The sequence below is a fragment of the Artemia franciscana genome, chromosome 5, assembly GCF_032884065.1.
Source record: "Artemia franciscana chromosome 5, ASM3288406v1, whole genome shotgun sequence".
Lineage (NCBI taxonomy): Eukaryota > Metazoa > Arthropoda > Branchiopoda > Anostraca > Artemiidae > Artemia > Artemia franciscana.
The window spans coordinates 38,482,756-38,507,061 of record NC_088867.1 but is presented as its reverse complement, the minus strand read 5'-3'; the positions used below and the strand labels follow the sequence as shown (position 1 = coordinate 38,507,061).

Genomic DNA, 24,306 nt, shown 5'->3' with positions numbered 1-24,306 from the left:
AAAGTTAGTAACTTGCAGTCCCTACCGTGGGGACTGGGGGGAGTAAGTCATGGCTAATTGTAGAAAAAGAGTTACTAGAGTTACTAGATTGTAGAATAGTAATGACCTCAGACCAGTGAATCAGTACCTGATTGTCCTGGCAAAAAAAGAATGGACAAAACACATAAGTCCTAACCAGGCAACAATTTTTGACCTCAGAAAGAAATTTGGATTAATAATTAATTAGGATTTCAGCCCATAAAGGATTATACAGGAATTTAGACTATCAGTAAAAACGACCATTAAACAGGGATGTATGCAATGGAAGAATAAATTGTTTAAAAAATATTTTTGCGTCCCACCCTGGCTCTCATTTTCATTTTCTTTTTCAGCTGCAAAATGCCATACATGGTTTGTTGTCAAATATATTAATTAAAGCCACTATGATTAGAACCTTGGATTAGAACCAAGCTGGTGCAACAGATCCAAGATAACAGAAGAGTTATTAATCGTCGTTCTAAGGAGCTTCGGGCTCTCCACCATTCCTTCATATGTCTCTCTGAGCATTCCTACTCTAGCCGTAGAAAACGATGACTAAAGTTACTTTGAACTTTAAACTGAAATTTAAGGAAAAAACTTAAAAATTAAATAATTTTTATCCCATAATCAACACAATTAGATTCTATAGAAAAGAAAACATTTTAAAAAGACATATGATAGAATTTTTTTTCCGTGAAAAAGACTATGTCAATAAAAAATGAAAAGAAATAAATATAAAAACTTTTTCCATAAAAAAAAGTTTCGTCAAAGAATAGTAAAGAGCCTCGTTGAGCCAAAAATGAGTAGAAGTAAATTTAAATAATTTTCCAAGTAGTAAAGCTAGTACAAATCACCATAAACAGGTGGATTAATCCCAAAACAAATAGAAATTAAAATAAATGACCTTTCTGGTTATTTAGTTACAAATAACCTTTTAGAGTAGGGTTGACATATTAATTTCTGTTTATTTTTTATTGACATGGTCTTTTTCATGGAAAAAAATATTTATAACTTTTTTTGTTTTTCTATTAGACTCCTTAGTTTTTACTTTGAAGATTATTTGACTTTATTTCTGCTCATTTTTGGCGTAATGATAATATTTACTTTTCTTCAAAAAAACTTGTTCTGTATGTTTTCCACTAACAAATACTATCTGTAAGTAATTAAATAAAAAGAACTTATGAAAAAAGACACCTCTTTTTATGATTAAATTTAAAATAAAACTAGTTTTCTTTGCTGAAAGCAAATAGCAACCTCGAACCTTAAAACGAACAGAAATTATTATGTATATGAAAGGCGATTTCTCCTCCTCAAGACCTTACTCTTTACGCTAACATTTTTTTTTATAGAATTTTAGAACTTATTGTTCAAATTAAATGGTCATTGTATTTAAGAATCGTTCTTAAAGAATTAGGACAAAAGTCAAAACTTCAGCGTAAAGAGCAAGGTGTAGTGGAAGTGGAGACTCCTTTCATATACGTAATAATTTCTGTTCGTTTTGCTTCCTAATGTTCCTTTGCAACAGATTATGTTTCTTCCCACTTTCAATTAAAAAACGTGTTTTTAAAATTTAGTTTCGGATCATTTTTAGATATTACTGGGAAATCCGGCTCTCTCTCTATGCAAAATACCGGTACTTGAGTATTATACGCCACTCAAGTTTACGATGCATAAAACTCGGGAACAAAATGGCTTTTTCGTTAGTTTCTTCATTGCTTTAGAAACAAATTTGGGCTATATATTTGCATATTAGGGGGAGGGGTAAAGTATAGCGGTTATGCATACAAAATGTGTTATGTACAATTATATTGCTAATTATGAAGTAAGAATTATTTTCTGACTTTAAACTTTCCAAATGCTTTACCCCCCCCCCCTATGTTAAAATATATAGTCCAAATTATATATTTCCCATATATTCTGTCACTTATGTTATTCTGTCGTATTTGTCGCGCTAGGCTGAAAGAAACTAACAAAAACCAGTCTAAAGTTTTACACATTGTAAACTTGAGTTAGTGGCGTGTAATACACAAGTACCAAAACTCCTTCTTCCTATGGAAAAAAAAAATCAATTTGGAAAATTCTCAAATTTGGAAAGCTTTATTTTCCACGGGGGTATTTACCGGAGGGCATTTTCCGCAGGAGGAGTATTTTCCGTGGGGGTGTTTTCCACGGGGGGGGGGATATTTTCAGGGAGATATTTTCCAAGGGAGGTATTTTCCTCGGGAGGAGGGGGGCGCATTTTCCGGGGATATTTTCTGAGGGGGAATATTTTCTGAGTGGGGTATTTTTCGGGAGGGGGTATTTTTCTGGGGGTATATTCTGAGGGGTTTACTCAGGGGATTTCTTGGGCGAGGGGCGTAAATGCCAGGGGAGAGGTGAACGCCAAGATTCGTCTAAAATGTGGAATGCCAAGGTTATTTTCGGTTAGTGGTGTCAATTAACGAAAATATAGGTTGAGGATCCAAAATTTATTTTCCAGAATTTAAGGAGGGGTGGTGTTTTTTTTTTTATTTTCTTTGAAAATAGACAAAGAAAATCTTTTTTCAGCGGGGATAGCAAAAAGAGGTATTTTTCAAAACCTAGGCAGCGTTGGGGGCAAGTAGATCTAGAGGGTGTAAAATATTCCCTACAACCCCCTCCCTAATTTCCAAATTGTATTTTCGGCTCGGACAAAAATCAATAAAGTAGTATAATTAGCAAGATATTACCAGTAAATACTACATGAGGGATAATTGTTTGCCAATTTTAGTGCTCAAGAAAGCCATAAAGTAATATACATAGGTATCTCCATATTTTTATGTTCTATCGATACTGCTGCTCCCTGAATTCATTACGCTAATTAAGCAAAAGTTAGCAATATAAATGGAAGGAAACTAGAGACTGATGACCTACAATACCCTCTCCCCTTCCTAGTCATGAGGATTAAACACTTTATTTTGCTTAAATAATGCAAATTTTCTCTACTTTGCGCACAAGGAGAGGCTTAGACACTATGTATTTTATTTATTGGTCTTCCTAAGGTACCACGATTTGCAAGCTGTTATCCAGATATTGGATTTCAAGGAACTCTGACAGGACTAGTTTTAGTCCTAACCAAAAAAAAATCATGTAATTTCACAGTCTCGGGTGGAATATTTTATTGAAAACTTAATAAGCAAACTAGAATTATTATTTTAAGCTCTTAATGCATTTGCTCTCCGATAATCAAAGTGGATTTAAAAACATGCAGATAAGTGATCATTCCACATAATAAGATCTTCCTAACTTTATCAAATACGAAGAAACATCCTCCGCCATGGCCTCTCTACTTTTTACATCTATACTACATCCACATCTACTTCAGTGATTACTCTTGAAGGAATATGAGGAGTAGCGGTTCCAGGCCTGGGCATAGGGGCAGCCGCCCCCCCCCCCTATTTTTCGAAATTACTTCGGTGCGTTTTATATTTTTACATTCCAATTAAGGTGCATTGCTCCTCCTCTAGATTATTAGGCCTGAAACCACTATATTGGTACACTTTGGTACCCTAATCATAAAGGTTACAAGTCTTCAATGATTCCATTTCGAACAAGATAGAACATGCCTTCTTCTCTGTTGAAAGGCTGGTGAGGCATAAGGAGGAGGGGCTGTTGGAGGGATCACGGGATTCATTCATACCTTGAATTTTCCAGATTGAAAATCAATGCATGCTTCTGATAGATGTTAAGTGCCAGTAAAAAAAAAATCGGCATTTGGAGAACAGTTGGTGCCGGTTCCAACATTTTTCAATTTCACACCAAGTGAGGTTCTAGTTCATCTTTACGTCATATCTTACGTAAAGAGTTAGTCCACGGCTTGGGCTTAACTCGCCTTCCCACTGAGGTGAAAACTTAATTTGTTTTTTTCACCATGTCACCAAAAATCTATAGTTTTGAATTAAATATCTTTAGATCACATTGGGACTTAGCCAGTTTTGCACTAACTTTGGGCATAGCTCATTTTCACACACACAAAAATAAAACTATATTTTGATTATTATTCTTTTTATATATATATTTAAGTATGCTGAATGTGGAACAGTTAATTAAATAATCTGTCACATAAAAGTCTTGAAGTTGGCTTAAATATTAATTAAACTATCCATTTTCAGTGATGACAATTGCGGAAGTGAGCAGGGAATGTCCCCTAGATTTGTGATTCCCCTTAGATTTCGACCAATACCTTTCTTGGGGGTATTTCCATTAAAAAACGTTATTTTTATCAGAATATTAAAATGAGAACGACAAGCTTGCCCCCCCCCCCAAATTTTCATGAATTGACGCCACTACTAATTTTTAGCATATATATCAATGAACTATTGATAATGCCCAGAGGAACGTCCTTCCCCCATAGCTCATGTAATTCCAGTAAGGACGCCCAATGGTGCTATTTATTAAGGACGGGTGTAAATTAGTCAAAAAAGCAAAGCCAGGTAAACTAAGCGAGAATTATAGGAGAATAAGGGAAACACAGTAAGATTTGTTTCTTTTAACTGAAAACATTGCGGAATAAGACTTAATGGCAATGATTCATACAGAAAATTACCGATGAAGGAAGAAAATGAACAGTGGGGCTGGTTGACGCTTCTTGATCGTTTCGCGTTTCGTTCGAACTTAAACTTTCTTCTTCAAGGCTGTTTTGGTTGTCGGCAGAATAATTCTCAGTCTGAAAGAACAAATAATTAACAATATATTTGATGTTTTTCAACAATTTCCAGCGCTTGTTGAGAAAAAATCGCTGATTGCCAGAGAAACAAATAAATTTACTAATTTTGATAATATTTAGTCTTTCAGTCCCAATGCTATTACGTAGAAAAACAGAGGATAGGAGAAGAAATTACTCGTAGCAAGGTTTGACTTCCACTACCAAGCACAGTGAATACCAATGGATAAATTTCGTTCGAAGTCGGAGAAATAGATAAATTTGTGAGTTTAGAGACCGTTTGTAAATGAAAAAGTCCCAATGGCGAACTGACGAAAAAATGTCAAAACTAGAAGGAATAAATTCGCAACAAGCTTTGTCTTGTCGTACCAAAAACAATGAAAGGGAAATAGATGGGTTTCATTCAAGAACATAGAAATAGACAGAATTATTTATTTAGAAATCTTTATTTGGAGGTCACGAAGTCTTAGTTTTCTTCAAGTTTTTCTCCAAGTTAGTTTTCTCCAAGGACCGTGAAAATGAGATCTGGCTTTTAGAATTTGGTAACTGCAACACAACTAAATGTGCCTGAAAGATCGTGAAATTTGCGAATTCCGTTCTTGATGGAAACACCTCAATATGCACTTGCCTCATTAAAGTAGTTCCAAACACCAAATTAAAAAAAAAGGAACATAAGAAAATAAGCTAAAAACAAAATATACTAAAATATTTAACAGGGCTTAAAATACGGCATTGGACTTTGCAGTTTCTACTAATGGTGCTGATATATGTTTCATGGCTCAGAAGGGCCATTACGGTCCAAGGTACACAATATTCCTCCCGTAAAAACTAATTGGCCTTGAAAAATTCAGAGTTATTTGTCTCTCCACAAATTGTATTACCATGTCAATTTGGATTCGTAGTTAACCGTTGCTTAGCCCATTTTGAAAAAGCCGAGGAAATTTTAGTTGTCACCAGAAATAAGCAATAATGTGATCGTCTTGGGAAAAAAATGAAGGACTTTGGCAAATTTTTAATATAGAGGCGAGTATAGACCAGGGTTTCTTAAACTATTGTACTTGATGACCAATATTTCTGTGTTTGTTTTCTCATTTGTCACTCAGCGTAAGTGCCGTTCTAAAAACCACTAAGCTGCTCCCTTTTTTGAATAACAAATTGTGCTCTTTCCACTTCTGCTGCACGATTTTGCGCAATGGCCTTAGTTACGCACTAACAAAATCGCATAGGGATTTTGTCATCAGCATTTATAAAGTGTGATAAACAAAACAATACGATAAACTGTGAAAAAAACAATGATATATAAAAATGAAGTAGCATTTTCTTCACTATCATGAGGGGGCGAAAATTTTAACATCATAATCTTGGACGTTGTAGACAATATCTCATCTTTGGAGGTTTTTCCTGTTTTTAAAAGTCATGAAAGTTTTCATCTGCCTTTTGTATTGGCTCCTACAAGAGGTGACACATTGAGCACACAAATAGCTATTTTTACGGAGCATTGTTACTGTGCCCCTAAATGTTGAGTGATTGTACTTTGTATATTTGTTTTCTTAGACGATTAATTTCGTTAATTAAAGTTTAGGAATATATAAAGTGCTTCTATTCAGATCTGCAAATCGATAACCAAGGGATTACTAAAAACTGATTATTATGGGATAATTTTCAAGATTGTTTGATTATTCAAAAAAGAGAAAAATCTGTTGTCATACAAAAAAGGCTCAGAATAAAACAGTTATGACAAAATGTTTTATGAAAAGAATATAATTTAAAATAGAAAATCAAAAAAAGAATGGAATATACTAGCGAATTCACCCTGCAACTTCTTGAAGAACTGGAATTCCGTGCTTTAAAGTATTATCTATAATTGAACCTGACCATGTGCTTGAGAAATTAGATAGGAATACTCTTATCCTGTATGTCATCTCTGTTTCTTGAGAGAACTTTAAGGTAAAATCAAATGCATTAACGTTGGACTTGCGTTTTCTCTGTCTCAAAGAACCTTTAACAAACATTTATTTTTGTTCTTTTTTTAAATACCATTTTTGAATAGAACTGTATCTTAACCTAAGCGCTATCAGTATAATATTACTTTAACGTTTGATATTTTATTTTATTTTAGATGACCTCTACGCTAATATGGACAGGAGACATGCGCACTTAGCTAAGGAAATTCAACAGTTCAAGGAAATGCTCGCTCAAAAGGAGGCATCAGGTTCTTCGACATGGGAAAAGGATTGACACCTATTTGAATCTGGTAGAAGGTATGGTCACAATTTAGTTCTAGAGTCAAACGTTTACTAAATAGCCTATCCAAAAGACCATGGTGCGTTGAAGCACTGCTCATTAAAAGGGAAAACATTAAAACGATTAAAAAAGACTGGAGTGACATTAAAATTTCAAACACACATGAATTATTCCGTATATGAAAGTGGCTGTCCCCTTCTCAACACCCCGCCCTTTAAGCTAAGTTGTTTATTGTTTTAAAAAGTAAATTTGTGAGACTTGTCTTTTGTAATTTTTTTGTTAAATAACACTTTAAACTCCAGTGCCCCTTTCATGGAAATTATCTTCCCCCTGGTAAATTCCACCATGGAAAGATCCTCCCACGTAATTTAAAACGTTAAAATGAAAACTTTAAGCTAGTAGTAAATTTTAAACTTTTTATTTATTATTATTGTTGATATATTTGTGATGTTTTTTTTAATTATTATAGTTACGGTTGGTATTATAGCAGAGTTGTTGGCAGGCGAGGGGGGGGGGAGCTGGCCTGTACTAGTCATGTTCGTATTATTCTCAAGATGAAAGTGTTACGGGTTGGTTTCTCGCATCAAGTCGTCTTAATTTTATTAGTAAATTATAGGCTACTGATTATTTTACTTTTCGTTTTATTTCTCCTTTCTTCCCTATTTTCCTCGTCATGGAGCCTTTTTTTTGGGGGGGGGGAGAAGTCAGCTTGTTTTTTTGCATATTTTGTGACAATTCATTGTTGAATAGATGAACTCTGAATTTGAGGTAACAGGCCGCTAAAATGGTTGTGCTACCAGTCAACTAGTCATATGCCATCAGTTAACTTCCTTCTTTACCTTAGTCAGCTTTACATGGACTAAATGATTATTTTCTGGATGAAATTGAACTCTAATACTGCTTTAACACAATTTCTTCAAATTAGGTATCGGCAGTTAAGAACACAACCAGAACTGAGGAAAATATGTTTTGTGACATTTGATTGCTACATATTTATTTTCTTGTCATTTAAACTGTTTTAAAAAAAATTAAGAGCAATAATTTCTTAAAGCTCTGAACCTCAATTTTTCATAAAACCGTGAGATGATCTCAAGAAAAAACAGATTTTTTTGAGCAGCTGTCACATAATGTTTGAACATTTAGGTATTAATATGTTAATTAATATTGTTAGGTTAGGTATTAATGCCCAATAACGGAAATTCACCAAAAAACATGGCGAATTCTCCAAAAACCATGTAAATTCACCCAAGAAATTCACCAAAAACCATTTAATGGAGAAAATACAAGAAGTCAAGAATTGTTAAGGCCAAGCCCAATGATTTTAACAACTTTCATTCCTGATTTTCGAATTTTTTTTGAAAAAGTCGCAAGAAAAGTAAACTCTGGTTGACCAGGGGAGTAATTTGGGTTTTGGTATCGAGTGTGGTAATATGAAGTAATGCATAATCATCAGGTCTATCCTTAGTTGTTCATACAGGGAGCTCACTCGTTTGTAAGTATTTTTATTTTAATATTTAAATAAAGATTTAAAATGTATGAATATTTTCCTTCATTTTTTCACAAGTTGATGTATCGAAAAACAGTTATTTCATTTATTTAAATTTTCCTAATAAATTCCTACCTTCTGAAAAAGATTAGATATCTTCCATGTCTATTTGCTTAGTTTAAGAGCATTATAAAGTACATCACATAATACCAGGAGGTTGGTATACCGTCGTAACCGAGTGTTAGGTACACGAAACTAGAAATCATTAGTTCGTTAGAACGGGGATCAATGGAGTGACTGTAAACTGTGTCAGATTCGGCCCAAAGCTAAACGGGTATCTGAAGAAATCTGGAAACGGTGCGTAAAAGCACAGAAAGGCTGCCCCCCCCCATGGTACTTCTTGGCTGAAGGGCCATGAAATGTAGATCAGCACTTCTGGTAGGAAGTGTAAAGTGTAACGCCATGTTCTTTATCTTTATTTTATCTCCTTAGTTTCATGTGGTCATCCCTATCTGCTTTTATTCTTTATTACTCGAATTTTACAACTTCTCTTACACTCTCAATTCTGAATATCTCTGCATTCTATATTCAGATGCTATTCTCATAATATCTCCATATATATTCCTTCATTCCCAATATTTTTATCCTGCTCTATTTCAGTTCTGCTTCTTTTATTTTGGCCAATCTTTCTCTGTTATTTCTTACTTCCAATCCCGATTGCCAGATCTTAAATACCTTATAACACATTCAATGCACTTTGATACTTAGTATCCTTATCTACTTCTGTTCACTTTTAATGTTCCTCTTTCCCTCATTTGCTTTTTCTGAATACCTCCATTCTTTAACCCCTTTTTATATTCTCTTTTCTTTTTTTCATTTACGTTCAAATTCCTGTGTTCCCTCTCCCTTGTTTATCCTATAGCTGTGTCAAATCTATTATCTAGAATCTAAGGAGTACTTAAAGGAGTTTATATTTCCTCGCCTTCAAGTAGAGTTGGCCTAAATTGCTATTATAATCAAATTGTCCATTGCCTTAAATCAGCTTCCAAAGCTGCAGTACCTGTGGATAAAGTTAGGATTTGTACAAGAAAGCCTAATTGGAACGTTGATCCTGAAGTAAAACGTGCCAAGCAAAAAGCCAAATTTTGGCTACGTATGTGGATATCATGTGACCGACCATCGTCCGGAGCTGTTTTCTCTGTGAAACAAAAGTGCAAACTTGAATATAAGGCCAGTTTGAAGAGAGCACGCTTGAATGCATTGCCAGGCCCCACCGATAAGGCCTCCTGGAATAAGGTTATTAATAGTGAGAAATGTTCCCCATCTACCCTATCTTGTCTCCAGCTAGCTAATTTTGTTGATCATTATAAGCGTGTGTTCAGTGTATTTAATAGTTTTCTTCAGTCTTTTTATTATAAGTTGCTTAAACCACTTTTACCATATCGTCTCCTGCAGGCTCATGTCCAGCCTGTAGCAATATCTGAAATTAGCCGGGCTTTTAGAAAATTTAAGCGTTCAAATAGCCTTGATGGCGACGGTCTTTCTTACCAATTTTTTGCTTATGATTGTCCTGCTCTACTTAACCATCTACAAATATTTTTCCAGTCTTGTTTAGCACGGTCGCTTGTTCCTGATAGTTTCCTCTGTGGCCGTGTAACGTCTATTCAAAAGCGAGGCAAGGACCCCACGTCATGTGTGAATTATCGTCCCATTACAGTATCATGTTTCTTAAGTAAGTTGCTCGAACATTTGTTACTACCAGAAATTGAGTCGAATTGTGATTTTACGCCTTTTCAATTTGGTTTTCGGAAAAGTTTCGGTTGCTCCCATGCACATCATGGTTTAAGCCGACTCATGAAAGATGCCGTAAAAACTAAAATGTATTTATACTGTCTTACTGTTGATATTTCTGGAGCTTTCGACAATATTGTGCACTCTCAGGCTCTATTTTCCCTTGCGTCTTCAGGTGTTAATCCCTCCGTACTAAGTTTATTGTCTTCTTGGTATTCAAAGTCTAAAATTCAAGTTACCTGGAATGGCCAAATATCTGACCCGGTAAAAATTAATAAGGGAGTTCGGCAAGGTGCCGTATTGTCTCCTAGTATATTTAAATGCGTGCTTGCATCGTGCCTGCGTCCCCTTAGAAGTTCTGTTTTTTTTTACGGTAATATTGGTTTGTCTTCTATTGCATATGCAAGTTACAAATAGCTTTATAATACCAACTAGATTGTATAAGATACTAGCTGTTAATGTGGCGCTTCACGCCCCCCAAGCCCCCCGCATGCGTAAGCCGCCACGCGCCTTTGTAGTTGTGTCCCTGTGCCCCACCTGTGAATATAAATAGACATAATTATGTTTTAACTACGTAAAACTTGCAAATATACAGCATTCTTCGCTGTCCCATTGTCTGTAAATATAAATAGATTGTCAGGTTTACCGACTCTTGATCATGCAACATATAATTGTCCATGGGAAAAACAATCCGTATTCAGATCTATACCGCATTTTTCTAATGATTACCCTTGAGCTTTGTTGATGGTGATTGCTAATCAAATATTGCCTTTGTCCCCGTCGTCATTTAGATATCCCCCCTGTGCCCCCCATCTGGTGTGCCCGTTGTAGTTGTGTCCCTGTGTCCCGGTCGTCATTTATATTCCCTGTGTCCCGGTGTCCCGGTCGCCGCAAGCCTGTTTTCACGTTGTTCTTGTGATTCCTCGGCAAGCTTTCTTTTGGCATTATCTCTTTGAGCCGCAAGCCTGTTTTCACGTTGCTCTTATTATTCCTCGGCAAGATTTTTTTGGTTATTTCTCTTTGAAGCCGCAAGCCTATTTTCACGTTGCTCATGTGATTCCTCGGCACCCTTTCTTTTAGCATTATCTCTTTGAACCGCAAGCCTGTTTTCCCTTTGCTCTTGCAACGTTAACGTTGCATTTCTCGGCACGATCTTTTTGGTAATTTCTCTTTGAGCTGCAAGCCTGTTTTCCTATTGTTCTTGTGATTCCTCGCACGCTTTCTTTTGGCATTATCTCTTTGAGCTGCAAGCCTGTTGTTACGTTGCTCTTGTGATTCCTCGGCACAATTTCTTTTGATACTTTCTCTTATAGCCGCAACCCTGTTTTTACGTTGCTCTTGTTTGGTATTATCTCTTTGAGCCACAAGCCTGTTTGATTCTTCGGCACGATTTGATTCCTCAGCTGCTTCTTTTGCCATTGTAGGATTTATACAAAATATTCTCTTTGAATCGCAAGCCTTATATACGTACAATGACGTCATATACAAAGCCTTATGTACTAATAATGACGGCAACTTATAATGACGTCATATAAAACATACAAAATACATACATGACGTCATACTGCTCAATCCTTATAATGACGTCAGTCGACAAAAATTACGCCTCATAATGACGTCATTCGACAAACACGACGTCAGTCGACAAACAACTTATTTTTATATACATAGATTGTTATGTTTCCATCCGTCACAATGTCTACGATTGAAAAAAATAAAGTTCAACTGGCCGCAAAGTTAATTTAGTCCTTTCTTTCGATATTATTTTATAGTTGTTATTTTTTTCAACACTGAGGCATAGCCTTTGGTCATGTAATAACTGATTGCGTTCTTGTTTGAACATACCGTTTTAAAACTTTGATATTCCGAAAACTTCATCATTTAGCCGATAGTTAAGAAACAAGCACAAACGAGAATGTAAAACAATGAGATAGTTTTGTATTAATTAATAGAATGTCATCTCTGGTATTTTGATCCTGAAAAATTAGGGATAGCTTTATAATACCAACTAGATTGTATAAGTTATTGTTCCAAGCTTTCATCCGTCACGGTGTCTACGGTTGAAAAGGATAAAGTTCAACTGGCTGGAAAGTCAATTTAGTCCTTACTTTCGATACTATTTTGTTGTTGCTTTTTTCAACGCTGAGGAATAGCCTTTGATCATGTGATTACTGATCAATAGCGAGGAAACAAAACCAAAATTTTGATCTCGCAACACTTTAGTTGGCGAAGCCGGACAAAGGTTGCCGCAACACTTCACGTGCCCAGGCAACGTAGGTCTAGTTTTTCTTAGGAAAGGTAGATAAAATGTGAAATGAGAAAAAACTTATGTATGTGAGGAATTAGAAAGGTGAAAAGGTATGGGCTGCTGAGTAAGAGGTAAAATAGATAGGTAGTAAAGTGGAGGAAATCAAAGTGAATTATGCTGGAATAGTTGTAACACGCATGGAGTCTAAGAGTAAAAAGAAGAAGAAAGAAATGCGATTGACTTTTATTTATTTTTAGAAGTACAGAAAAATAACAACATCCGGTTTGATTCTATTGGGGTAATATTATAGTCTATTTTTGAATTTAAAAAAAGAAAGAAACAATGTTGTCATCGGATTTTAATTTCCTAAAATTAGCTTCATCAGTGAACCATTTACTGACAGATCTAAAAGATTGCAAAAATCTTAAGATTGTCATTAAGGAATACTATAAATTTTATTTAACTGAATATAAACCACCGCATGTGCAGTACATGAATTCTTGTTGGGAGGTTTCAACTAGATGTAAGTTGGTTTGGTCCACAGAGTATGGGTAACTTGAAAGAGTGGAGATTTGTGCTAGTGCTAAGCAAAGCCACCAACACCATTTAGCGTGTGGTGTTTTGGCATCTTTTTCCAAACTTTCTATATGATGTCTGAAACTGAGATATGACACTTCTTACTACACTAGGTTTTGCCAAGTACATTAACTTCATTGTATTATTAAACTGAAAAAAAAATGCCAAGAAAAGTCAAATGTAAAATGGTGCTGGTTTTTTCGTCCAAAATCCAGCACCATCTTACATTTGCCAAATTGACAATCAATTACCATTGATTTTGTGCCAAAACCGTAGATTTAGTACTAAAACCGTTTGCCAAATTACCTTAGCTAAATTGGTTCCAAGGTTTAAGTATTTCAATAATTAATTTTATTTTAATTTAATTTTAGCAACACCAACTTTTCTTTACCTTGCAACATGTTTTACTAGCAGAAATTTGAAAAAAAAAACAACTATTTAATAAATAAAACATATTCATTACGATCAATACACAACAAGTAGAAATTTGTATAATGCAAAAGTGGTGTGGTTTTCAATTTATTTCTACGTAGACATAGTAGACATAATTACTCGCCTTAGATTGATATGCAATTTTTTAATCTGCAGACCAAAAAAAGAAAACAAAAATTACCTTGCAGCAAGGCTGGCCTGCTCAAGAAGAGCTCTGAAGTCCTCACTCTTCCTCTCTTTTTCAGCTCTGTCCATCAGAAACTTGTCAAAAATTATTTTCCTAAGTCTTGGTTGTGTTCTTAACTGCCGATACCTAATTTGTAGAAATGGTATTAGAGCAGTATTAGAGTTCAATTGAATCCAGATAATGATCATTTAGTCCATATAGAGCTGACCAAGGTAAAGAAGGAAGATAACTGGTAGCATATGACTAGTTGACTGGTAGCCCAACTTTTGTTAGTGGCCAGCTACCTCGAGTTCAGAGCTCATCTATTCAACAATGAATTGTCACAAAATACGCGAAAAATCACGTTGACTCCCCCTCCCCTCGAAAAAAGGCTCCATGACGAGGAAAACAGGGAAGAGAGGAGAAATAAAACGAAAAGTAAAATATTCAGTAGCCTATGATTCACTAATAACATTAGGACGACGTGATGCGAGAAACCAACCCATAACACCTTCATCTTCCAAATAATATGAACGTGACTAAAATAGGCCAGCCCCCCTCCTGCCAACAACTCTGCCATAATACCAACCAAAATTATAATAATTAAAAAACATCATAAACATATCAATAATAATAAACAAAAAGTTTAAAATTTACTATTAGCTTCAAGTTTTCATTTTAATCCCTTAAATTACCAGGCAGGATCTTTCCATGGATGATTTTATCATCGGGAAGAAAATTTCCATGAAAGGGGCACTGGATTTTGCAGCGATATTTAAAAATGTACAAAAAACAAGTTTCTCACAACTTTACTTTTTAAAACAATAAAAAAATTTTGCGTAAAGAGCGGAGCGTTGAGGAGGGGACAGCCCCTTTCATATACGGAATAATTCATGTGCATTTTAAATTTTAATGTCACTCCAGTCTTTTTTAATCGTTTCAATATTTTCCCTTTTAATGAGCAGTGCTTCAATGCACCATGGTCTTTTGGATAGGCTATTTGGCAAACGTTTGACTTTAGAACTAAATTGGGACCATACCTTCGACCAGATTCAAATAGGTATAAGGCCATTAGTCACATGTTCCGTGGAAATTTCGTCTGAATCTGTTTCTGTTTGGTAAAATGAAGTGAAAGAGTGTAGATACTGCTGTCCAATCAGCCTAACGAGCCCATAGTCATATGTTCTGTCCATCTGTATTTCTGTTTGGAAAGTGAAGTAAAGTCAAAGGATGCAAAAACTGCCGTTCAATTAGCCTAACGAACCGTAAGTCAAGAGTTCTGCAAAAAATGCAGTCTCTCTTGAATGTAGAAACTGCTGTGGAATCAGCTTAAAGACCCGTAAGTCAAAAGTTCTAGAAAAATTCTGTCTGTCTCCGTTCCTCTTTGTAAACTGAAGTAAAGCGAAAGAATGCAAAAACTGCCGTCCAATCAGCCTACAGAGCCATTAGTCACATCTTCTGCAAAAATTCCATCCGACGCCGTTTCTGTTTCAAGATGAAGCAAAAATATTTAAAACTACCGTTTAATCAGCCAAAAGAGCCGCAAGTCTAGTATTTTGCAAAATTATGTCAGTCTCCGTTTGTGTTTGGAAAGTGAAAGAATATAGAAACTGTAGTTCAATCAGCCTAAAGAGCCGTAAGTCACGTATTTTGGAAAAATTATTCTGTCTCCGTTTCTGTTCTGAAAGAAAAGCGAAAGAATGTAGAAACTCCCGCTCAATCAACCTAACGAGCCGTAAGTCACCTGATCTGCAAATATTCCAACTGACTCGGTTTCTGTTTGGTAAAGTGACGTGAAACAATATAAAAACTGCCGTTCAATCAGCCTAAAGAGCCGTAAGTCAAGCATTCGGCAAAAATCCTTTCTTTCTGCGTTTCTCTTTGGGAAGCGAAGCTACGAAAGAAGAAACTGCCGTTCAATCAACCTAACAAGCCGTAAGTCGACTGTTCTGCGAATATTGCGTCCGACTCCGTTTCTGTTTGGTACAGTGAAGTGAAAGAATATAGAAACTGCCGCTCAATCAGCCTAAAGAGCCGTAAGTCACGTATTCTGCAAAAATTCTTTTTTTCTCTGATCTTTGGAAAGTGAAGCGAAAAAATGAAGAGAGTGCCGTTCAATCAAACTAACGAGCCGTAAGTCACCCGTTTTGCGAAAATTCCGTTTGACTCCGTTTCCGTTTGGTTAATTGAAGTGAAAGAATATAGAAACTACCGCTCAAACAGCCTAAAGAGCCGTAAGTCGCGTATTTTGGAAAAAATAATTCTGTCTCCGTTTCTGTTCTGAAAGAAAAGCGAAAGAATGTAGAAACTCCCGCTCAATCAACCTAACGAGCCGTAAGTCACCTGATCTGCAAATATTCCCACTGACCCCGTTTCTGTTCTACGTCACCTGTTCTACGAAAATTCCGTTTGACTCCGTTTCCGTTTGGTTAATTGAAGCGAAAGAATATAGAAACTACCGCTCAAACAGCCTAAAGAGCCGTAAGTCACGTATTCTGGAAAAATTCTTTCTGTTTCTGTTTCTGTTTGGAAAGTGAAGCGAAAGAATGTAAAAACTGCCGTTCAATCAACCTAACAAGCTGTAAGTCATGCGCTCTGTAAAACTTCTGTCTGTCTTCAATTCTGTTGGGAAAGTAAAAGAATGCAAAAATTGCCGTCTAATCAGCCTAACGAGCCATTAGTCATATGTTTTTTTGAAAATTCCATCCGATTCCTTTTCTGTTTGGTAAAGCGAATTGAAAGAATGTAGAAACTGCAGTTCAATCAGCCTAAAGACCCGTAAGTCACGTATTCTGCAAAAATTCTGTCTGCCTCTTTTTCTGTTTGGAAAGTGAAAAAAAAGTGAAAGAATACAAAAACTGCCGTCCAATCAGCCTGAAGAGCAATTAGTCGCTGATTCTGCAACAATTCCTTCTGAATCTGTTTTTGTTTGGTTAAGTTTAGAGAAAGAATGTAGAAATTGCCGCTCAATCAGCCTAAAGAGCCGTAAGTCACGTGTTCTCCAAAAATTCGTCAAAAAATCAGATGCAAAAACAGCCGTCCAAACAGCCAAACCCGCCGTAAGTCATATGTTCTGCAAAAACTATGTCTATCTCTGTTTCTGTTTGCTAGGTGAAGTAAAGTGAAAGAATGCAAAAACTGCCGTTCAATCAGCCTAACGATCCGCAAGTCACGAATTGTGCAAAAATTCAGTCTCTCTCGAATGTAGAAACTGCTGTTGAATCAGCCTAAAGAGCTGTAAGCCAGACGTTCTGCAAAATTTCTGTCTGTCTCTTTTTCTGTTTGGTAAAGTGAAGTAAAGTGAAAGGATGCAAAAAGTGCCGTTCAATTAGCCTAACGAACCGTAAGTCAAGAGTTCTGCAAAAAATGCAGTCTCTCTTGAATGTAGAAACTGCTGTGGAATCAGCCTAAAGACCCGTAAGTCAAAAATTCTAGAAAAATTATTTCTGTCTTCGTTTCTGTTTGTAAACTGAAGTAAAGTGAAAGAATTCCAAAACTGCCGTCCAATCAGCCTATAGACCCCTTACTCATATGTTCTGTCCGTCTCCATTTCTGTTTGGAAATTTAAGTAAAGTGAAAGAATGCGAAAACTGCCGTCCAATCAGCCTATAGAGCCATTAGCCAAATGTTCTTTGAAAATTCTGTTCGACTCAATTTCTGTTTGGTAAAGTGAAGTGAAAGAATGTAGAAACTGCTGTTGAATCAGCCTAAAGAGTCGTAAGTTACACGTTCTGCTAAATTCAGTCATCTCCGTTTCTGTTTCGAAATTGAAGTAAAGTGAAAGAACACAAAACCTGCCGTCCAATCACCCTAAAGAGCCATTAGTCATATGTTCTTTGAAAATTTCGTCCGACTCCGTTTCTATTTCATAAAGTGAAGTGAAAGAATGTAGAAACTGCCTTTCAATCAGCCTAACGAGCCGTAAGTCAAGTGTTCTGCAAAAATTCTGTCTGTGTTCATATCTGTTTGGAAAGTGAAGGAAAGTGAAAGAATGCAAAAACTGCCGTCCAGTCAGCTAATCAGGTTCTTTTTCTCTTAAAAAAAACAATTTGAAAAAAAATTAAGATTCAAGAAAACACAACATTGTTACGTTGATTAAAGTAACAGATGCATGGTTGATTTGATTATAGTTGATTATTAGTTGATTGAATTATAGTTGATTGAATTAGTTATTATAGTTGATTGAATAGTTGATTATTAAAAAGAAAGCCCTTTCATTTTGTATACACGACAGAGTTTTGATTAGACAATATTGAAAGCCAGCTTCAATTTAAGTTGATATTAACGACATAGTTTAGGCAGTGGAAATAAAATCCGAATTTTCTGCTTGATTAAGCAGAAACTTATGCAACTATTATGAAATATTTAGAAAATAATTGTAAATTCAATTTTATTAAAAAACACTTAAAAGCGTCGCCACTGGTATTAATGGTAAAGCAAAATAAAAAAAGTGCGAAAAAGAAAGAAAAAAAGGCATGTAAGAGAAAAATCCTAAATTTAAAAAGGAATGGCTTTCTTTTGAAGGCGTATTTGTCGTAAGGAAAATTATTAGCATTTACATTTTACGGACAAAAATCTTTGTTAAATTTATCTAATTAATTTTAATTAGCTATTTTTACAGTTAAGCTTGGCAACACTGGAAAAAATATGGTACTACCCTACAAACTTCATAATTTTGGAATAACTAAAAGAAGAACCTATTTCCCGTTTTAGGTGTGGGTAGATCTAAAATATGTCCAGGTTGCAAAATGTTATACCTGAGTTAACAATTGTTGAGAATTATTTCTTTAGATAAAAATTTTAGTTTCTCTCATGAGGGAGATATCAGAAAAATATTTATACCTAAGCTTTCACCTTCTCCCTCATGGAAGGTCATGAGCAAGACCTGTTATTTCTCACTAAAAATACCTCTATAATAAATCCGGAGCAATCACTTTCTACACATCGATTCTGCAAGCTCAGTTTAAATACATTCTTTTAAATCAACGGAGGTTAGGAGGCCCATATTGATCTGATGCTTATCTCCAATATCTCAGGGGTTCAATAACATGCGACCTCCATAATCTTTAAGATTCTGTGATGTTTCTCTCTATTTTCCAATAATGTATGCATAAATCATTTGTTTGTATTATTCACAAACTTTTTAAAATGATTTGCAATTTAAAACGTTCCCGGAGGAATATGAAAAAAAAAAACGCTTAAAACGAGTTTCTATTCCTGAGAGAACCAATGGAAATGATTCACATTCTGAATCAAATGATAAATTATACTGTTTAAAAAATTTTAACTCTAATTTTGGTTCTTTTTTTCTGCCTTAATACTAACATAAATTGCACTAGAAGACCCGAGGGCCATATTCAGAAAGGCATTACAGTCTAAAGGCCATAATATTCCTCCCGTAAAAACTAATTGGGCTTGAAAAATTCAGAGTTATTTGTTTCTCCAAAAATTATATTTGCAGATCAATTGGGAGTCGTTGTTAATCATTGCTTAGCCTATTTTGAAAAAACCGAGGGAATTTTTAGTTTTCACCAGAAATAAGTAATAATGAGATCGTCTTGCAAAGAAAAACTAAAGGAATTTGGCAATTTATTAGCATAAAGGCGAGTATAGACGAAAGTATAGACGAGTATAGGCGAGTATAACGTATCTTAAATAGTTTAAATACTTAAGTATTCTAACGTATATAGGATTTAAATATTAAATTATTTTAATGAATAGAACAAAAATAGAGAACACAAATTTCTTTGTTGCTCTTTCTTTTATTTGTCATTCTCACCTTTCAAAATTATATTAATGTAAATTTGTAACTTAAAAACTACATACCACTGACACTTACAAGTACGTAGGGGGGGGGGGGGTGGGACTTCGGCCCCCCTAAAAAAATTGTGAAATGTTTCGTTTCCCGAAGGTTTCTTGGGATTTCTGGCAAAAGTAGGACATTTATTAAGAATGTAGATGCATGTGTGAAGTCCTTTTTGGGGGATTTTACAGAATGCAATTATCCGGTCAAGTCAAACCCAATTATTCACCCATTTTCTGTCTAACTTTTTACCCTTTTTGAAGTAATTAGCAATTGTGCTGTTATTTATTTTTTTTTTTGTAAAGAGAGTTTGCTTCCCACAACAAAATAGAATTATCCTTAATATTAAGGGGCGTTTGTCCCCCCTTTTCGGGATAAAGTACAGCTTTTAATGGATCAATTTTGGAAACTATTATTTTTCATTAAAATCTACATTTTTGCAATAGATGAACTACCCCCCACAGCATCAGTATTGCACTGTTAACCCTAAAATTTCCCTTTCAGTGGGATATAATAGATTAATCACTGGTTCTAAATCGCTATGAACATAACCTGAGCCTTAAAGGTACTTTTGAGGCTTCAGTCTTCTTCCCCCCCCCCATCCGCTACAATATTACAGATTGAAGTTAATCTGTATTTTCCGATGCACGTACTGTTTGCATTACTAAATAAAAAAGTGCTACTTTATATCTACTGTTTCGAAGATTTTGCCCGCCCCCGAAAAAAATTCCTGCGTACGTACCTGTACTAACATCAATCTAGGAAGTATACCCACTCTCGATTTTTAATACTAGTTTACATTGAAATTTCAATTAGTTTTTTTTTGGTAATTTCATTGGAAAAGTAATTACCCTTACTTAAATCCTCCTAAATTAACGCAACTACTACAAAGCAGTAACGAAATTCAAGAAAAAAGTTTGACAATTTTAAATAAAATGAAGTTAAGAAGCTGACCACCCGAAGTAAAGAAAGGTAGATAAGATCAGATATTTTGTTTCAAAAATACAACAAAACATCGAACTTAAAAAAGAGGCTTGACAAGCGTTGCCAGAAAAATGACTTTTCCATCTGATATTGTAAAAAAAAAATTAATGTGAGTTCTTGTTATGCAGGCTTAGAATTACATACACTAAAAACTGAAGTACTTACAATGCCTACTTTTTGCCTTCTTTTTAGGAGGTTTGATGCCTTCTTCTTGGGTGCTTTTTGTGGAGTGGAGAGTATTAGTAGCAATGGATGGTTCTTCTTTACTTCCTTCTGATGCGATATCAACCAGCATACGAGCTGAAGCCACTTGTGCCATCTGTTCAACCTTACAACAACAAAAATACATATAATGAAGTTGCCAAATTCCCTCCTAGAAAATAGGTCATATATTTCCAAGTAGCAAACACTATATGTAGAAGAGTGGTAAATAGTACTATTTATCCGGCTTTCTAACCACACAACATTCTCTTTTCCCATGAGAAAATTCCTCCTTGTAAAAGTGCCACCCCAACAGCTAGTATATAAATAAAACTAACTAAAAAAAAGGATTAAGCATTATGCCGTCATGAAGTTGTTTGTCGACTGACGAAATTACAGGCCAGGACACCGGGACACTCAAAGAGAAATTACAGACTGGGACACCGGGACACAAATGACGACCAGGATAAAGGGAATATAAATGACGACCAGGACACAGGGACACAACTACAACGAGGACACCGAGGGTTACAGGGGGGATATATAAATGACGACCGTGGCACAGGGAATTATCGATTAGCAATCACCATAAACAAAGCTCAAGGGCAATCATTAGAATAATGAGGTATAGATCTGAATACGGATTGTTTCTCCCATGGACAATTATATGTTGAATGTTCAAGAGTCTGCAAACCTGACAATCTATTTTTATATGCATAGACAATGGGGCAGCGAAGAATGTTGTATATTAGCAAGTTTTACGTAGTTAAAAACATATATAAATCTATCTATACTCACAGGTGGGACACAGGGATACAACTATAATGGTGCGTAACTAATATGGTGCGAAAAACCGCTAAAAAAAGAAAAAACCTAAAAAGAAAAAACTTTAAAAAAAGGAAAATAATAAAAAAGGTAAAAAACTAAAAAGAAAAAAAGCTAAAAAAAACAAAAAAGCTGCAAAACTAAAAACAGAAAAACTAAAAAAGAAACTATATCTATGTATATAAAAATAAGTTGTATGTATGTATGTTTGTTTGTTTTTGGGCTTGCATATGACATCATTTATAGTATATAAGGCTTTGTATATGACGTCATTATAATATGACACTACAGACCGGGACACCGAGACACAAATGATGAAAGGGACACAGAGAATATAAATGACGACCAGGACACTCAAAGAGAAATTACAGACCGGGACACCGGGACACAATTGACGACCGGGACACAGGGAATATAAATGCCAACCAGAAAACTCAAAGAGAAATTACAGACCGGGACACTGGGACACAAATGACAACCGGGACACAGGGACACAGGGAATATAAATGACAACCGGGACACTCAAAGAAAAATTACAGACTGGGACACCAGGACACAAATTTCGACCAGGACACAGGGAATATAAATGACGACCGTGACAGAGGGACACAACTACAACGGGGACGCTGGGGGGGCACAGGGGGATATATAAATGACAACGGGGACACAGGGAATGTTCGATTCATAATCTCACTAAAATCAATGGTACTCAACTCTTCACCAAACCTCTGTAAATTCGCCTTTTTCAATGACCTAGTCATTACTTTTTTTATTTTATTTCTTTTTATTCGACCACAAGGTACCGCTCCAACAACTGGGAAATGGTCCGAACAAGGGTATAGAACCACATCGGCATAATTACGGTCCAGATACTTAGAACCAACAAAAATATTATCAATAAGAGTGGCTGAATGACTCATAACACGTGTTGGAATATTTACTATGGGGAAAAGATCATGAGCAACCATCAAATTAAGAAAATCAAAAATCGCTCCATTCAATGTAAGCAGATCAAAGTTGAAATCACCCATACAAATAAAATCTAAACCTGTCCGAGACACCTCACAAGCAAGCTGATCAAACCCACGTTCAAATTCTTCCAAGCTAGCACTTGGTGGCTTATACACAACACTAATCAAAAATTTACTACTTCACATATCTGATTCCAGGCTAAAACTTTCGAATTTACCCTCTATCCAAACATCAATATCATTTCTAACATGCTATGTCAACGACTTAGAAATCAAACACGCAATTCCCCCTCTATAAAGTGACTTCCGGTTTTTAATCTCCAAATTATAATCTGGAAAAGAATACAATGAGACTGTTCCTTACTCAAAAAACTTTCGCAAATACCAATAAAGCTAACTTTACCTTAAGAATCCGAGAGAAATTGCAACACATCCTCATAACACGTGGTTAGGTGGCAATTCCAGGCACATAAACTCAGTTAATCAGATTCCACGGGGTTTATCTGCGAACATTGAACATAAACACTGTTTCTCAACTGTTTAAATTTAACTTGGTTCATACAAGGTTCAATATCATTTGCTATTTTTGCCGACAAAACCTGTTCAAGGAGAAAAGGTCGGCTCATTAAATCATCCAGTATAGACGCAGCGAGAGTAAATGATATCTCATACCAAAACAAATCTCTCTAAATGGAAAAAAAAGCAAGAAAGAAAAAATACACATAAAACGGAAAAAAAGAAAAGAAGAATATATAAGCAAAAACCTTACAACAAAATAAACAAATGTAAGAAAAAACACTAATCATAACATATGAAACAAAGTAACTAAATACAGTCGGTAATAGAACGGATTTTCATGACTGTTGACCCTGCACTAGGCTTTGCCAAAATTTGACCCTGATCTGACCAGGCATTTCGTTGACCATACTTGTCTTTCGCTGCGTTCAAAAATGTCCCGGCGACGTTTAGTTAGAGACTCCGATACAAAAACACCAGTTGAAGCAAGTTTAGCTTTTGCTTTAAACACTCTACGGGCCACATCTTTCCGAGAAAATTTAACAACGATCAGAGCAACTCTAATAGATAATATGAAAAAAACTTCGTTTTCTTAAAGAGTTAAAGAGGCTGCGTCCCAAAGTCGAACCTTAAAACGTACAGGAATTAGGAGAGGCAGTTGGGGGGCTGCCGCCCCCCAAACCCCCTGCTTTTAAAGACTCTTTTGTACAGGTTTTTTGTTGTGGGGGGACTTCATTGTTACTAATTACTAGTTTCGGCGCAATGGTTCTCCTGTCCTCTTGTGTTTAACATTTTTCGAAGTTATTCCATTATTCATTCATTTCAATTTTTTGTTAATTAAAAGAGGGCCTTTCCGAAGCCAAGAGCGGGGGGCAACAAAAAACCTGTACAAAAGAGTCTTTAAAAGCGGGGGTTTGGGGGGCGGCAGCCCCCCAACTGCCTCTCCTAATTCCTATACGTTTTATGGTTCGAATTTGGGACGCAGCCTCTTTAACTCTTTAAGAAAACGAAGTTTTTTTCATATTATTTCTGTACGTTTTTCTTTTGTGAAAAAAAAACCGCCCGATAAGGGACTTGAACCCTTGACTCGAGGATTTAAAGTCCCACGCTCTACCGACTGAGCTAACCACCTGCATTAGTGTAAATATAACTTTTAAATAAATTTTAAAAAATTCAAATTAACATGGGCTCTTAAGGAGAAATTGGTGAATTATCTGGCTAATGCGTGGTTAATGGAAAACAGGGAAGGAGTTATCGGATCGAGCTGAAATTTCGCGGATAAGCTCCTGGGCCGTAGGGGACCTTAATTTGTGAATTTCAGCCCGATCAGACAACGTTAAAGGGGGGGATGGGGGGGTCGAAAC

At 35.7% G+C, this 24,306-nt stretch overlaps 1 long non-coding RNA gene across 1 annotated transcript; it reads right to left on the bottom strand.

Annotated features, from left to right (window-relative positions):
- Window positions 1-4,589: 4,589 nt before the first annotated feature.
- On the bottom strand, window positions 4,590-22,345 carry LOC136026777 (uncharacterized). The gene is made up of 3 exons (XR_010617422.1): window positions 20,595-22,345; window positions 13,658-13,789; window positions 4,590-4,702 (listed from the first exon to the last, which is right to left on the bottom strand). It is a non-coding gene; the product is annotated as an uncharacterized LOC136026777 (long non-coding RNA).
- Window positions 22,346-24,306: the final 1,961 nt, after the last annotated feature.